The sequence below is a fragment of the Podarcis melisellensis genome (genome assembly GCF_964234715.1).
Source record: "Podarcis melisellensis genome assembly, chromosome: 4".
In the NCBI taxonomy this organism is placed as follows: Eukaryota; Metazoa; Chordata; class Lepidosauria; order Squamata; family Lacertidae; genus Podarcis; species Podarcis melisellensis.
The window spans coordinates 101334415-101352119 of NC_138531.1; the positions used below are offsets into that span (position 1 = coordinate 101334415).

At 44.5% G+C, this 17705-nt stretch overlaps 1 protein-coding gene across 1 annotated transcript in view; it reads right to left on the minus strand.

Annotated features, from left to right (window-relative positions):
- Positions 1-17705, minus strand: part of LOC309369139 (uncharacterized protein) — an 83203-nt gene that overhangs the window by 54158 nt on the left and 11340 nt on the right. The window lies entirely within an intron of this gene.

Genomic DNA, 17705 nt, shown 5'->3' on the forward strand with positions numbered 1-17705 from the left:
TGGGAGCATCCAGAGGAAAGTCTCTCTCACCTGCTTTCTCTCCTCTGCCTGACTCAGGAGGAAACCTTCGGCCAGGGACACCGCCTGGGAACTGGTCTCCGCTCCGCATTCCCTCACCCAGCTCTCCATCTCCAGTGGAAGGACAGCCAGGAACTGCTCCAAGATCACCAGGTCCAGCATCTCAGCTTTCGTGTGCCTTTCTGGCTTCAGCCACTGACTGTCAAGGTGGTAGAGTCGGCTGCAAACCTCTCGGGGTCCTTTGGCCTCCTGGCAGCAGAACTGCCTCACCTGCTGGCTCTGTACCTCTGAGCAGAGGGTGTCCTCCTCACCCAGGATCTTCTGCACTGGGTTTCCCCAGAATCCCCCAGTGCTCCCAGTTTGGTTGGCATGGCCTCTTCCTGCTTTAGGGCCAGCTGAGTCTTGCACATCCATCTGTGTTCTCAGGAAGCCTCTGAGAGATCGGAAGGGACCTTTTTTAAAAAAAAAAAGAAAAGAAAGAAATATTTATTAGAGTTTTACAGAGACATAAATACAAAAATACACAAAAGAAAGAACAAAAATAAAAAATACAACATACAAAAAACGAAACAAAAAATGCTTGATTCTTGGACCTCCTCACACCTCCCCTTTTTGTATTCCCATTTACATAATCAAATCAGCAAATCCTTGCCCTCTTTCATTTATCTTAACTCTATATCTTAACATTATTTTAACTCTATATTTCCATCCATTATCAATTCATTTTTGCATATTCTTATTAACTTTGTTGCTAATACCACTTATTTTCAATCCAACATCATTTTAACATTCATTAACTTTACAATATTTCTGCAGATAGTCTTTAAATTTCTTCCACTCTTCTTCCACCAACTCTTCTCCCAGGTCTCGGATTCTGCCAGTTATTTCCGCCAATTCCATATAGTCCATTACCTTCATCTGCCACTCTTCCAGGGTGGGTAGATCTTGTGCCTTCCAATACTTTGCAATAAGTATTCTTGCTGCTGTTGTTGCATACATAAAGAAAGTTCTATCCTTCTTTGGCACCAATTGGCCAATTATGCCCAGGAGAAAGGCCTCTGGTTTCTTCAGGAAGCTATATTTAAATACCTTTTTCATTTCATTATGGATCATCTCCCAGAAAGCCTTAATCTTTGGGCACGTCTACCAAAGGTGAAAGAATGTACCTTCATTTTCTTTACATTTCCAAATGATATATTTTTGCAAGCTTGACTGGTGTCATGTACCACCTGTATATCATTTTCATAATATTCTCTCTTAAGGCATTACATGCCGTAAATTTCATACAGGTGGTCCACAACTGTTCCCAGTCAGCAAACATAATGTTATGACCAATATCTTGTGCCCATTTAATCATAGCAGATTTAACCATTTCATCCTGCGTATTCCATTTTAACAGCAAGTTATACATTCTTGAAAGTATCTTAGTTTTGGGATCTAACAATTCTGTTTCCAATTTTGATTTTTCCACCTGGAAGCCAATTTTTTTGTCCAAATTATAGGCCTCTCTTATTTGATAATAATGAAGCCAATCTCGCACCTTATCTTTTAATTTCTCAAAACTCTGCAATTTCAATTTGTCTCCATCTTGTTCCAATATTTCCCAATATTTCGGCCAGTTGGCCTCCATATTGAGCTTTTTCTGAGCCTTTGCTTCCATTGGTGACAACCACCTTGGGGTTTTAGTTTCCAGTAAGTCTTTGTCTATCCAGACATTAAACAATGCTTTCCTGACAATATGGTTTTTAAATGCTTTATGTGCTTTAACCTTGTCGTACCACAAATATGCATGCCACCCAAAAACATTATTGAAACCTTCTAAGTCCAAAATGTCTCTGTTCTCAAGAAGGGACATTTTGGTCTTCTGCCAAGTTCTGTCCGTCTAAATGAGAAGCTGCAGCAAATCCTACAAAGCAAATACATTGTTCTCTTATAGAATTTTTAGGACAGGGGGAAAAATGGTTCCCTGAGCAAGCATGGATGAGTCTTGCTGGGAACCAGGGCTGGACTTCACCGCATCCCAGACCGTGAGATATCTTTCTGAAAAGAAAGAGGAGGAGGAAGAGGAGAAGACATAAGTCTCTAGCCTTCTAGCAGTGTAGAATGTGGAGGCAACTGAAGGGATTTATGTCAGATTAAATCAATCTGGTTTCTGCTGCCTCCCAGTCAATGCATGAAGTCAGAACCGAATGACAAGGGAGTCATTTGTATCTTGTGATAAATGGATGCTTTTCTCTAGTGGGGGTCCTGACCTGGGGGTCCTCAGGAGTTGCTCCCCCCACCCCCACCCTCACCCTTACCCCACCTCCACTCCCTGCTTCTGTCTCCTTTTCTGCAATCTCTGCCGCTGTCCAGACAGATTCCTGGGGTGAGGTCTCTTTTTCTCTCTTCTGAGGGCCAGGAATGTATCCGGCCAACCCCCTGAGGGCCAAGTGGGCGGGGCCAAAGACATCTCCCTTGATTTTTGTTGTTGTTCTGTTAGATAGCTTAACACAAACTGGTCCCCAATGCAGCAGGCAGACTCTGGGCTGGGATCCCTCTCTTTATTCCTGGCCTTTCTCTCCCACCTTACCTTCCTCCCTCCCTGTGGGTTTTTTTGGGGGGGGCTAGTGTCCACCTCCCTGTCCAGCTTTGGAAAACCATTTGCACCTGTTTCCTCTGTTGTGCAATGAAGTTGAGCGAATTCACACAGTCAAAGTCCCAGGGACTCCTTTGTTTAAAGAAGGGAGATTTTTTCTGAACGGGGGGGGGGGATAGGCCAATGGGTTTGGGATCCTCTGATCTGCAGGAAGGAGAGCGTTGCAGACCTGGCCCCTCCCTGGCAGGACCCCCTCCTCCTCCCTGACTTGGGGTCCCCCCCCGCAGGAGCAGATCAGGCCCCCCAGGCACCCTCCCCTGCGGCAGCCCAGGCACCCCCCGTCTCCCCACTGCACCCTCTGGGGGGAGAGAGAGGAGACTCACCCACAGCTGTCAACCTTCCCTTTTTTTGCGGACCCGCTGCTTCCTGCTGCTATCCCGGATTGGTAGAGAGGTGAGGCTGCTGATCCCTTATTTTCAAATCTGAAAGTTGACAGCTATGGACTCACCAGATCCCAGGAGGGGAGAGCGAGGCAGCCCTTGCAGGAGAGACCCCAAAGCAGGAAAGGACTGGGGAGGGAGGGGGATTGGCTCTGGAGGACCTGCCCCCCTTGCTTCCTGGCCTCTCTAGGAAGGCAGCTCACTTCCCTTTAACCCTTGCCAAGCCGAGTCCCTCCAGCTCAGCCCTCTCTCAGATTCTTATTATTTTTTATGGATTTCGGTGGGGGGCAACTGCTCCCCTCGGCTCCGCCCAAGCCCAGATATCCTTTTGGAGCGCGAGGCTCTTGGCTGGACTCTGAGCATCTCCCTCCCTTGGCCAGAAACCAGAGGAAGAGCCTGCAGGGAAAAGGGCTTTGCAGGAGGCAAGGAAGCTCCTCCTGGAATTCAGGAGTGGAGAGAGAGGAGGGGATCCCAGGGTCATCTAGTCCAACCCGAAGCAAGAGGGGGCTGGGTCTAGTTCCCGAAACAGGCAGCCCTGATGTGCAGGGTATAAATAATATATTATTATTATTATTATTATTATTATTATTATTATTATTATTATCATCATCATCACTACTACTACAATCCCTAGCTATGCAGGAATCTCAGCTAAAGCATCTGTTGTGTATTGAGTCAACGGATTTTATATATGTATTATTATTCTCTGTATTTGCATTAGGGTAAAGTGACTGCCTTTTGGTTCCAGAGGGTACAGCTACTATTGGTTCATTTAAGCTGCTGTATTTGGATCCTCTGTCTTATTGGTTGCCTCCAAAAGGCAGGACTGTGATTGCCTGATATTGTTCCCTCCAAAATGTATCCTTTCTAGCTTGTTCCCTGTCCCTATAAATGTAGCTCTCCCCTCCTCAAGTCTCAGTCTTGTTGCTTTAATAAAGAAGTGTTACTAGAGAACTGTCTCCAGCATATTATGTCAAGAGAGCTGAAATCACAAACCCCACGTCACAACAGCATCCATGGCAGATGGCCGTCTGATCTCTGCTTAGAAACCTCCAAGGAAGGAGAGTCCACCACCTCCCAAGGGAAACCTTTCCCCTGCCCAACTGCTCTTAGATGTCCCTCAAGGCAGCGGGTACTGAATTTTAGCTCCAAGGATAGAATCATGGAATCATAGAGTTGGAAGAGACCACAAGGGCCATGGAGTCCAACCCCCTGCCAAGCAGGATACACCATCAGAGCACTCCTGACATATGGTTGCTTAAAGACCTCCAAAGAAGGAGACTCCACCACACTCCTTGGCAGCAAATTCCACTGTCAAACAGCTCTTACTGTCAGGAAGTTCTTCCTAATGTTGAGGTGGAATCTTCTTTCTTGTTGTTTGGATCCATTGCTCCGTGTCCGCTTCTCTGGAGCAGCAGAAAACAACCTTTCTCCCTCCTCTATGTGACATCCTTTTATATATTTGAACATGGCTATCATATCACCCCTTAACCTCCTTTTCTCCAGGCTTCTCCTTTCTTGTCTGGTCTGTTTCTCTGAAATAGATTGTATCCCTCCATTATTACATTCCAATCGTGGGACTTATCCCACCAGGTTTCAGTGATGCCTATTATGTCATATTTAGTTTGCTGTACCAAGAGCTCAAGCTCATCTTGTTTATTTCCCATGCTTTGCGCATTAGTGTACAGACATTGAAGTCCATTAATCATTCCCCCGTGTCTCTTATTTAAGGATTTTTTCCTCCCACCACTAGGTCTGCGTGCTGTTTGCTCCATTTGGTCTATGACATTTGGATGATTATCTTCATCAATTGATAGACTCCTACCTTCAGGAGCAGTGTCTCCCTCCCCCACATTAGTCAGTTTAAAGCCCTCCTGATGAGGTTTCTGAGATTTTTGGCAAAAACATTCCTCCCAACTGTTGTGAGGTGCAGCCCATCGCTTGCCAGAAGTCCATCTACAAGAAACTGCAGTCTGTGATCTAAGAATCCAAACCGTTCCTACTTCCGGGGTGGCGCCATCGGAAAATGGCTGATTCTCCTTAAACGGAGGGGACTGGCTCCGCGGAAACTGGGGTTCTTACCGCTACGGCGCAGCGGGGACCTTTAAAAACCACAGGCGGGTGAAGCCTGTGGCCGTGGGACTCGGCGGGCATCTTTTTGCGCCCCCCCCCAATCGGCAAAGGAGCCCAGTTTTGGGTTCCGGAGCTGAGCGGGGAAGTGGCGCTGTGCTGTGAGTCGTCTGCTCGTTCCGTGGAGCGAAGCCGCGAAGCCATTGCCGGAGAGCGCTGCCTTCTTCCTTGAAAATTGGCACCAAGATCAACGATCTGTGAGTAGGTTAATTTGGCAATTAAAGGAACTGACTTCAAAGATTTGGCAGCGAAGGCGGAGAGGTATAAACAGGAAGTCTGCCTCCCGTTTTTGTAAAGAAGTAAAGCAATGAATCTGTAAGCAGGAATTTCAAAGGACGTCTTTAAAGTTTACAATCCGAACATCAAACAAGCATCAGCCCCCCTCTGATGCAGGGGGAGGAGGGGGGAAAGATTTGAACAGTTTTTCCCTGTAAAAAGAGAGAGAGAAAGCAGCTAAATCCACTGCTCAAACCCCTGAGACCGGTTGCTGTGAACTGTAAATAATATTGCTTTGGGACGTGTGTTGTCGCTGAAAGTACTTCTTCCTTGCAACAGTTAACTCTGCGTTTGAAGATACAATTAAGATACAATTTTACTGACTGGTTTCTCCTGATTTTAAAGTATCATTTAACAAACAAATTGAAACAAAAAACGTTGTCCTTTAGAGACTGGGGGATGAAATGGAAAGTAAGTGACTTTAAAAACATTATTGACTGTTGCTAACATTGTGTCCCCCTAGAGGAACTTTGAATTTGCTGCAACTGCAGCTGGATTAAAGGAACTTTCCATTTCAAAACAAGCTTAGTCTCTGAGAGTGTGACTGACCTTGACAGACTCTGACTCTGACTTTGAGCGTGTGACTGACCTTGGCTCTTTTCTGGAGGGTTATGTCTGATGGGAAAGACAAGTTAGAGTTCCGGACTTCTGGGTTGGCGCCATCATTTAATGGCGGATTCCCTCCGAGCTCCGGAGGGAATCGGCTCTGCAGAGACTGGGTCTTGCCGCTGCGGCGATGCGGGGACCCTTAAAATCAAAGGCGCAGAAGCCTGTGAGCGTAGTGACTCGGCGGGCACCATTTGCGCCCCCCCAATGCGTGAAGGAGCCTTTTTAAAGGCTTCGGAACGGGGACGGGGTGCAGCGCGGTGCTGAGAGTACTCCTGCATCTGTGGAGTGAAGCCGCAAGCCATTAGCGGAGAACACTGACTTTTTCCTTGGAACATTCGGACCCTAAAACATCAACCCGATGGGGAAGTGGGGGTGGGAGGGGCTTTGGAGAAGGGGAAGTATCTGGGAATTTGGATGACGGCAAAGAATATAAATCTTCTTAATGACAATTATCAACCAGTCTGGAAGGAGTTTAAAAGAGAATTAGAAATACGGGACATATTAAAGTTATCAATGACGGGAAGAATGCCTGCGATCAAAATGAATCTACTACCGAAAATGTTGTTTTTGTTCCAGACAATTCCGATAATAAGAGGTTTAAGACAATTCAAAGAGTGGCAAAAAACTCTTGCGCGTTTTACATGGCAAGGGAAAAGACCAAGAATTAAATTTAAAATATTGACAGATAAGAAGGAAAGAGGGGGGGTTCGCAGTACCTGTTCTGAAACTCTACTATGAAGCGGCATGTTTATGCTGGACAAAGGACTGGATAACTCAGGAGAACCTAGACTTGTTAGATTTGGAGGGGTTCAACAATACATTTGGATGGCAGTCTTATCTTTGGTGTGGTAAGGCAAAAGTGCATAAGGGGTTTACAAATCATGTGATAAGAGGTGCCTTATTTGAAGTCTGGGAAAGAAACAAGAATTTGTTGGAAAGGAAAACACCGTGGTGGCTGTCACCAATTGATATATTAACAGTTAAAAAACTGAACATACTAGGGAGAGGGACCACATATGAGGAAATTTTGATGAAGGCCGAAAAAAGGTTGGAAATTAAAGCCCTATGAGTGTATTGCTGAAAAATTGACAGATGGTTGCAATACCATCAAGTCAATGATGTCTTTAAAGAGGATTAAAAAAATAGGATTTGAGGATAAAAAAAATTGAAATTTCAAATAGATATTTTAGAAAGTAAATCCAAGCTATTATCAAAAATGTACAATCTCTTACTAGAATGGAACACAAAAGATGAATTTATAAAAGAGGCTATGATAAAATGTGCCATTGATTTAGGACATAACAAAGAATATGATGTATGGGCCAAACTCTGGAATGAGAGCATAAAATTCACTGCTTGTTCTGCCTTAAAAGAAAATGTTATGAAGATGGTTTATCGTTGGTATCTCACTCCCACCAAATTGGCAAAAATGGGCAAAAATGTATAGAACAAGTAGTCAAACCTGCTGGAAGTGCAAGGAAAAAGACGGCGACTTCTATCATATGTGGTGGTCTTGCAATAAAATAAAAGAGTTTTATTGGATGCAGTTTACAATGAGTTAAAAAAGATGTTTAAGTACAGTTTTCCCAAAAAGCCGGAAGAATTTTTGCTAGGTTTGGTGGGAGAAGGGATTAAAAAGATAGATCAAAGATTATATTTATATGCAACAACTGCAGCCAGAGTTCTGATAGCTCTAAAGTGGAAGCAACAGGAGATGCCGACGATAAGAGAAGGGCAGATAAAGTTGGTTGAGTATGCTGAGATGGCGAAATTGACACACAGAATTCGCAATCAGGAGGAGACAAAGTACCAAAAAGAATGGAGTAAATTTATGGTTTATATAAGTGAGAATTGTACAAATATGAAAACATTGGCAGGATTGAAATAAATCTCATGTCATGGTATAATTTATAATTAAAGAATCTGTAAACTATAGAATGGAATAGGAAAACTGGTGGAAGGGAAGGACGGAAGCTAGTGGATCTATGAAACACAAAGTAGGATACATGTAATAAGATGTGATGTTTTGGTGGTGGGGGTTGGTTGGTGATTGTAAATTTCAATAAAAATCATTAATAAAAAGAACAAGAAGGGGTTGTCCGTCTGCCGGAGAGGAGGACTCTACTGGCCTAGGTTCACGTATCCTGTTTGAAAGGGGAATCATCTTAGGGACTTCCTGTGAACATCTGGGTCAGGAATGCTGTTCCTGGAATGGACAAACACACAAGACGTAACCGGCTGTGCATTCACATAAACAATACTCTTCTATCTATTCTTATCACAATATCAAATGTTTATCTTGCACATAAACAACACATAAAGTGCAATAATATAGACGGAAGTCCCAATAAATCAGTTCATTCATAAAGACCAAATGTCTGCTAAGTCCAAATTGGGGACTACCACAGTTGCACATTGTTGACAAAGTGTGATGGCCTGGGATTCGGACTTGGATGCTGAACCTGAGGGATCCCAGCCTGCACAGGATTCCCCGCCTCCAGAACCAGCTGAGCCGGGGCTGGGGCATGAGCCTGAAGGGTCCTCACCTGTGCTGGATCCTCAGGTGCAGGCACCAGCTGAGTCTGCTCTGGCTCCTGAGGTGATGGAGGACCCATTGCCTGCAGGTGCTCCACTCTCAGCCCCGTCAGAGAAAGCTGAGGTTGCCTCTGGGTCCGGTAACCCTCCAGCCTCTCCTGAGCTGCAGAGGCTCAGGGTTAGAGAGGCGAGTCACCAGAGGATCGGGGCCACCCTATGCCTCAGGGCAGAAAAAAGCCGGCCAGCCCCAGTTCCAAGTTGCAGAAGCAACATTGTTGGTTGCTAGTTCTTGCCTGAGCTCCTGACCCACCCTGGCTACCTGCTTGCAAACCTGTTCCTAACTTCACCCAACTCCCTGCCCTGCACCCAGCTTCAGCTACTACGGACTGCCTCCACGTTGCACCTTTGATCACGGACCGGACTTGGACCTAGCCTCTTGGGTAACCCACGGGACCAGCACAGTTTGCTCCCGCCACATCCGCACTCCCCCTTCGTTGGGGTGCGTTCAGGAGGAACCAGAAGCCATGGCTGACCAGGTGGCTGCGCTGGTGGCATTGGCTCAGGAAAACCAGGTCTTGACCCACACTGTTCAGCAGCTGAGCAATGCAGTTACAGCGCTTCAGCTGTGTTTGGATGCCTTACCAGCTCCTGGTGCCGACACCCCAGCTTCTGACAAGTACCCAGTGGCCCTGCCGGAGAAATTCAATGGGTCCCCAGCCAGCTTTCCCATGTTTCTTGCCCAGACTAAGCTGTATATTCAGGGTCGAGCCCGGAATTTCCCCGATGACCACACCAAGTTGCACTTCCTGATCAGCTTGCTGAAGGACCGGGTGGCCAAGTGGGCATTGCCGCTGCTCCGGCAAGACTCTCCCTTGCTGACAGACTATACAGCGTTTTGCAACCATCTGGAAACCACGTTCGGCAACCCTCAGAAGTGGAGTCAAGCCAATCGGGCGATTCGGCGGTTGAAACAGGACAAGTCCATAGTGGCCGCCTACGCCACAGAATTTCAGCTGTTGGCACAGGACTTGTCCTGGAATGACTCCACCCTTCAGGACCAGTATCTTGAGGGGCTTTCGGATGAGATACTGGACCAGCTGGCCATGATGGATCGCCCCACCATGCTGGACGCCCTCATTCAACGGAGACTGCAGATAGACGATCGGTTGTAGGACCATCGCCAGGCTCAGGGCCGCCAGCACTCCCGGCTCCAGGCTCCGGTCCTTCCCAGCAGTTCCACAGCCACAGCCATGTCGCTGGAGGAGAAAATGCAACTTGGGGCAGCGCGGCCTCGCCTCTTCCCCGATGGCCCAGGGGTCCCAGACATCGCATGATGGGCCCTCACCGGTGGAATTGCAACACCTCATGGTTCTGGTGCACTAAGCCTTGCAGGACTTCCTTCGCAAGAACCTGGAGGGCGGGTTCATTCGGCCCTCTATCACACCCACCGCCGCTCTAGTACTCTTCGTTAAGAAATGTAGGGAACTTTGTCCCTGCCATGATTACCGGGCCCTGAATAAGATTACCACCCCAGACCGGTATCCCTTGCCCCTTATTGCGGAGTTGCTGGAACGGGTGCAAGGGGCGCAGATGTTCACCAAGATGGACCTTCGGAGGGCCTACAATTTGATTTGGATCCGAGCCGGGGATGAGTGGAAGACAGCATTTGGGACCCGGTATGGGCAGTTTGAATACCTGGTAATGCCTTTCGAGTTGTGCAATGCACCTGCCGTGTTCCAACGGTACATCAACCATGTGTTCCAGGACTTGCTAGACAAGTACTTGGTGGTGTACCTAGGTGACATTCTGATTTACTCCCACGACCCAGCTCGCCACGAGGGTCATGTCCGGTCCATGTTGCCGCGCTTGCGGGAGCAATGCCTGTATGCTAAGCTCAGCAAGTGAAAGTTCCACCAGCAGTCAGTGGACTTCCTTGATCACCAGCTCTCCCCTGATGGGGTGCAGATGGGATTCCGGGAAGGTGGCAGCAGTTCGGGAATTGGCAGCACTCCGGAACCGCAAGAACCTATCATCACCACAAGGGGACATTATCCTGAGGGGGCAAGACAACTGGTGGAAGTGAGAACCGACCACCGGAACCTGGAGTACCTCCAGACTGGGTTGACCACTTGGCATTGGAGGAGTTCGCTTACAACAACGCGGTGAACGGCTCCACCCAGCAGACCCTGTTCCAGGCCACTTACGGTTACCATCCGCGTTTGTTCCTGGACGTGCTGCCAGCATCTGCAGTCCCCACGGTGACAGATTGGCTCCAGGAGCTCCAGTCTCAGCACCAACTATGCCAGGCCAAAGATGCGGACAAGGACCAGGCCAACCGCCACCACCAGGTGGGGCCGGAACCATGCGTCGGAGAACCATGGGGCTATATAAATTCTAATTGGACTCCGTTTGAATTCGGCAACATACCAAGTTATTATTTGTGGGCCAACAATTTTTTAGAAAAAAATATAGCCCCAAAGGGGGGAATTGCTATTAAATTTTTTAGTAAATATAAATCTAAATGTACCAAGCAAACACATATATAGATATATAAACCACATGTCCAAAACCCACAGGAAAAGTCCTAAAGCCATATTTCACTCTTTCAGTCACCTCAAATATTTCTCAAGGTAAAAACAATGCACTCAGATTTCTGTTGTAGACTGCCTTTTCTGTGATGTATGTATGATGTTTCTGGGGGTGGTCTTGGACTCCAGGGCAGGCAATTTAAAAAGTCTCTATTAAGGGCTTGCATGCATGGCTCGGGGTCCCCCTCCTCTCTCCTGCATGTGGGGGAGCACCCTCTTACAACAGTTAATAAAGAAGAGGCTTACTGGCTGCTTTGCTTCTCAATGTTCTCTGGTTGGTCTCTGTTATTTTCTCCTACCAATAGAGAACCTACAAAAAGACTCTTTATGGGCCCTTGGGTACCCCATAAGGAAAAAGGAGGAGGTTTTTTCCCCTTATATCACCTGCAATCATGTGTGGTGAGTTAGCAATTCACTCCTCCCGTTGCTGGATATGTGGCTAGTATGTCACATGCCCCTGTTTACTTTCCTAGGCTTGGAAAGTGTAAGAACAGAAGTCAGTCTTATCTCTTCCACTCTGCTGTGCTTTTGCACTGTTCTTTGTCTCCCTGTCTGTTGCTGAGGAAGAGAGAGGATGCCATTATGATCCGTTTCATGTCATGTGCAAATGTGAGGAGCATCCCCTCAGTTCCTTCATCCAAGTCACTTATCAAGACGTTGAACAACAATGGGCCCAGGACAGAACCCTGCAGCACATGTCACTTTTCCCCAGGATGAGGAGGACCCATGAAGGAGTCCTCTTTGGGTTTGGTCAGTCAAATCCACCTAAGAGTTACCTCATTCAGCCTCATTTTACCAGCTTCCTCACATAAATATCACAGAGGACTTTGTCAAAAGCCTTACTGAAATCAAAATACACAATTTCCACAGCAGTTCCCTGATCCACAAAGTGTATAACTCCATCCAAAAAAGAAAAGAATAAAAATGGAGAGATTTCTTTGGCTTATATTGTAAAATCTTCAGATGATGGGCAAACACATTTTAAAAAGCATAAATGAGGATCTTGGCAAGCTGGAACATGTGCAAAGGAAGGTGATTTATGTATTTATTTAATTTGTAAATCACCTGACCAGTTGTGCCGACTTGAATAAAATATTGGTGGGGGCCAGGTAAGGCCCGTCTTGCACTATCAATCACATGGTGCATGCACACCATTAGAATGGCAATGCCTATAATGGCAGTGACTTTAAAAAAAAAGTAATATTTTGCGCCCGTAGTTCAATTTCTCAGCAGCTCCCCTTGCCCCGGAGAACACTTCTAGCATTTCATCACCTCTACCTGTGGCATTGTTCAGCAGTGGGGAAAGTGACCTCTTCACACTGGATGTCCATTTGGTATGGCCCTTTCCAGGTTTTTTCTTGCTCATTGTGTTTGTCTTTCATTTGTTCTCCTGTGTGTGTTGCCAGTAGAAGCCACAATTCTGTGGGTACTCTAGGTGGTGCAGAAAGCACCTAGAAGCTCCCTAGAGGTTGAAGTGCTGATCGAACTTCAGTTTTGTGCTCTATTAATTCCAATTAGGAGTACTGGGGGTGGTTCAGATTCTGGGGCAGTGCTTTTGGCCAGCAGAGGGTGTCACAGGGCCAGCCTACTTTCCCTTTAAAGCAAATTTGGGTCTCCAGCTGTTTTTGGACTACAACTCCCATCATCTCTAGTTAGCAGGACCAATGGGGAGGGATGATGGGAACTGTAGTCCGGGAGCTGCTGGGGACCCAAGTTTGGGAAAGCCTCCTTTAAGCAACTTTTCCATTTTGCCCGCAAAGATGGGACCTGTCCATGTTTGTATCTTCTTGTATTTTGTTTTCCTCATGACCTTTGTGCGGTTTTTAAAAATTTCTTTTTAAAAATAATAATAATATTTATTAAAGTTTTAAATGTTACAAAAAGAGAAAGAGATAATTCCAAGTTAAACAAAAACTTAACAACACATCACAATAAAAAAAGAAGAGAATAGGGGGGGGGGAAGGTTATAAAAAAACAGAAAAACAGAAACAATTAAGAAACACAACGAACCTTCCCGTAACTTATCTTTCGCTTACTTGTTTCCTTGAGCTCCTCGCACCTCCCTTTTTTGTATTCTAGTTCAGTTAGCTATTTCAGCAAATCCTTTCTATCTTTCCCAATTTTTATCCTATAATTTATCTTAATATAATGTAACTTTACCTTTCCTCCTTTAACAATCTATTTTTACTTAATCCTTTATAATATTTCTGCTAAAGCCATATAACTTCATTCCAGCCTCCTTCTAACATTCCTTAATTTTACAATGTTTCTGTAAATAATCTTTAAATTTCTTCCAATCTTCCTCCACCGACTCTTCTCCCTGGTCTCGGATTTCCGCCAGTTCCATAAGGTCCATCAACTTCATCTGCCATTCTTCCTGGGTGGGTAGATCTTGTGTCTTCCAGTACTTTGTAATAAGTATTCTTGCTGCTGTTGTAGCGTACATAAAGAAAGTTCTATCCTTCTTTGGCACCAGTTGGCCAACCATGCCCAGGAGGAAGGCCTCTGGTTTCTTCAGAAAAGTATATTTAAATACCTTTTTCATTTCATTGTAGATCATTTCCCAGAAAGTCTTAATCCTTGCGCATGTCCACCAAAGGTGAATGTGCCTTCAGTCTCTTTACATTTCCAGCACTTATTATCGGGCAAATGGTAAATTTTTGCAAGCTTGACTGGTGTCATGTACCACCTGTATATCATTTTCATTATATTCTCTCTTAAGGCATTGCATGCCGTAAATTTCATACCTGTGGTCCATAACTGTTCCCAGTCAGCCATCATAATATTATGTCCAACATCTTGTGCCCATTTAATCATAGCTGATTTCACTGTTTCATCCTGAGTGTTCCATTTCAACAGCAAGTTACACATTCTTGACAAGTTCTTACTTTTGGGGTCTAACAGCTGTATTTCCAATTTTGATTTTTCCACCTGGAAGCCAATTTTTTTGTCCAGATTATATACCTCCATTATTTGATAATAATGGAGCCAATCCCACACTCTATTTTTTAGTTTTTCAAAACTCTGTAGTTTTAATCTATCTCCCTCTTGTTCCAGAATTTCCCAATATTTTGGCCATTTGGCCTCCATATTGAGCTTTTTCTGAGCCTTCGCTTCCATTGGTGACAACCACCTTGGGGTTTTATTTTCGAGCAAGTCCTTATATCTTATCCAGACGTTAAACAGTGCTTTTCTGACAATATGATTTTTAAATGCTTTATGTGCTTTGACCTTATCATACCACAAATATGCATGCCACCCAAATACGTTGTTAAAACCTTCTAGATCCAGCACATCAGTGTTTTCAAGAAGCAACCATTCTCTCAGCCAGCAAAAAGCGGCTGATTCATAATAAAGTTTAAGGTCTGGCAGGGCAAATCCACCTCTTTCTTTAGCATCAGTTAGTATCTTAAATTTTATTCGAGGTTTCTTGCCTTGCCAGACAAATCTAGAAATATCTCTCTGCCACTTCTTGAAACAATCCATTTTATCCAGAATTTGCAATGTTTGAAACAAAAACAGCATCCTAGGCAGTACATTCATTTTTATCGCAGCAATTCGGCCCAGCAATGATAGCTTCAGATTGGACCATATTTCTAAGTCCTTTTTCACTTCCATCCAACATTTTTCATAGTTATCCTTAAACAAGTTCACATTCTTGGCAGTCATATTGACCCCTAGGTATTTCACTTTCTTAACCAATGTTAATCCTGTCTCCTTCTGAAACCTCTCTCTCTCAATCACTGTTAGGTTTTTCTCTAACACCTTAGTTTTCATTTTGTTCAACTTAAAACCCGCTACATGACCAAATTCTTGAATTAGTTCCAGTACTCTTTTAGTACTAGATTCTGGCTCCTGTAATGTCAGTACCAAATCATCAGCAAATGCTTTCAATTTGTACTGTTTAGCTCCGACTTGTATACCTTTAACCAATTGGTCCCTTCTAATCATGTTTAGAAGGACCTCCAGGACCGATATAAAAAGCACTGGAGAGATTGGGCAACCTTGTCGTGTTCCTTTTTCTATCTTAAATTCTTCCGTCACTACATTATTCACAATTAATTTAGCCTTTTGTTCTGAGTAAATTGCACCTATACCATTTCCAAACCCTTGACCAACCCCCATCCCTTGTAAGTTTTTCCTCATGAAACTCCAAGAAATATTGTTGAAGGCTTTCTCCGCGTCCACAAATATCAGAACTGCTTTAGTATTAATATTCACTTGTAGTTTCTCTAAAATGTTAATTATGTTCCTCGTATTGTCAGACAAGTGTCTGCCCGGAAGAAAGCCCCCTTGATCTTTATGAATTTCTTCTACTAACACCTTTTTTAGTCTTTTAGCCAAAATATCTGCAAAAATTTTATAATCCACATTAAGCAAAGATATGGGGCAGTAATTCTTAAGCTGTGTCTTCTCAGACTCTATTTTCGGTATAAGTGTAATATAAGCTTCCTTCCACGACTCTGGTGCCCTTTTCCCTTCCAATATTTCATTACAGACTTCCTTTAAAGGTTGTACTAACCATTCTTTCAAGGATCTATAATATCTTGAAGTCAAACCATCCGGTCCTGGGGATTTACCTAATTGCATGTTCTGAATGGCCCCTTCTACCTCCTGATCTGTTATTTTATAATTCAACATTAACTTATTTTCTTGAGAGATTTTTTATAATCCATTTATTTTCAAAAAACGGTCAATGTCCATTTCTTTCTGCATCTCCTGTGTATATAGTTGTTTAAAGTACCTCTGGAAGCACTTTCTGATCTCCGCTGGATTCTGTATATTCTTTCCTTCCACTTCCAAATTTGTAATAATATTAAGTTTTTGTCTTTTTTTTCATTTGCCAAGCCAGCAGTTTTCCGCATTTATTTGCCGATTCAAATGTCTTTTGTCTCATCTGTTTAATCTTCCATTCTATTTCCTGATTCATCATTTTCATATATTGTACTTGATATAACTTTATCTCTTTCAGGATCTCCTGCGACTTTGGTTTCATTCTCAATTTCTTTTCTCCTTCCTTTATTTTCTCCAGAATTTTATCTTTTTTCTCATTTTGGACTCTCTTCTTAATTGCATTCTGTTGCATCAGAAATCCACTCATAACCGCTTTGCTTGCGTCCCAGATTACTCTTTTTTCAACAGTGGTGTTCATATTTATCTCGAAATAATCTCTCAGGGTTTTTTGGGCCTTCTTAGTCACTTCTTCATTCCTAAACAAAGTGTCGTTCATCCTCCATCTAAAGGAACCATTTGGTGTTAGTTTCATTTCCATCTTCACAGCATTATGGTCGGAGCAAGTTTTAGGGCAGATTTCCACTTTTCTAATCTTCGGAGCCAGCCCTCTAGTTGCACAAATTTGGTCAATTCTTGTCGATGTCATTTTGGCCTCAGAGAAGAAAGTTCCCTCTATTCCCAAAGGGTTCTTCATTCTCCGTGTGTCCACTAAATCCATATTGTCAGTCATATCAAAAAAAGTTTTTGGTAGTCTACCATCCTTAGTAACTACCTGTTGTAGATACCACTCCATTCATGTCCCCCATCAAAATTATATTGTAGTCCATGTAATCCTTCATCCTGGAGAAGAGTGACTGGCACCCCACTAGTCACTCTTCTCCAGGATGAAGAGGAACCATTGATGAGCACCCTTTGGGTTCGGTCAGTCAGCCAGTTACAAATCCACTGAGTGGTAGCATAGTCAAGACCGCATTTTACCAGCTTCTTTACAAGAATATCATGAGGCACCTTGTCAAATTCCTTGCTGAAATCAAGGTAGGCTACATGAACGCAGTGGGTGCTCATCAATGGTTCCTCTTCATCCTGGAGAAGAGTGACTAGTGGGGTGCCACAAGGTTCTGTCTTGGGCCCGGTCTTATTCAACATCTTTATCAACGACTTGGATGATGGACTCAAGGGCATCCTGATCTAATTTGCAGATGACACCAAACTGGGAGGGGTGGCTAACACCCCAGAGGACAGGATCACACTTCAAAATGACCTTGACAGATTGGAGAACTGGGCCAAAACAAACAAGATGAATTTTAACAGGGAGAAATGTAAAGTATTGCACTTGGGCAAAAGAAATGAGAGGCACAAATACAAGATGGGTGACACCTGGCTTGAGAGTAGTACATGTGAAAAGGATCTAGGAGTCTTGGTTGACCACAAACTTGACATGAGCCAACAGTGTGACGCGGCAGCTAAAAAAGCCAATGCAATTCTGGGCTGCATCAATAGGAGTATAGCATCTAGATCAAGGGAAGTAATAGTGCCACTGTATTCTGCTCTGGTCAGACCTCACCTGGAGTACTGTGTCCAGTTCTGGGCACCACAGTTCAAGAAGGACACTGACAAACTGGAACGTGTCCAGAGGAGGGCAACCAAAAAGGTCAAAGGCCTGGAAACGATGCCTTATGAGGAACGGCTAAGGGAGCTGGGCATGTTTAGCCTGGAGAAGAGGAGGTTAAGGGGTGATATGATAGCCATGTTCAAATATATAAAAGGATGTCACATAGAGGAGGGAGAAAGGTTGTT